At 37.1% G+C, this 202-nt stretch overlaps 1 pseudogene; it reads left to right on the top strand.

Annotated features, from left to right (window-relative positions):
- The window catches only part of LOC111830479, a 16,831-nt pseudogene that overhangs the window by 15,943 nt on the left and 686 nt on the right, over window positions 1-202 (top strand).

A 202-nucleotide genomic window follows, 5' to 3' on the forward strand; every position in this document is an offset into this window, starting at 1 on the left:
ATGTTTAACATGTTCGCTTAGGATCGCTGAAAACCAAAAATCATTTATGCTTGCTTGACTTAATCATCTCTGATATATCTTGATTGCTAGCATCACACCTGATTGGATTGATACCTATTGTATTGCAATGACATGATAGTACTCTAGGGTAATTGATAGAAAAATCCTAGTATCAGTTGTATGGGAGGCCATGTCGGACACC

This window comes from Capsella rubella, unplaced genomic scaffold, assembly GCF_000375325.1.
Source record: "Capsella rubella cultivar Monte Gargano unplaced genomic scaffold, Caprub1_0 scaffold_8, whole genome shotgun sequence".
NCBI classification, from domain to species: Eukaryota; Viridiplantae; Streptophyta; class Magnoliopsida; order Brassicales; family Brassicaceae; genus Capsella; species Capsella rubella.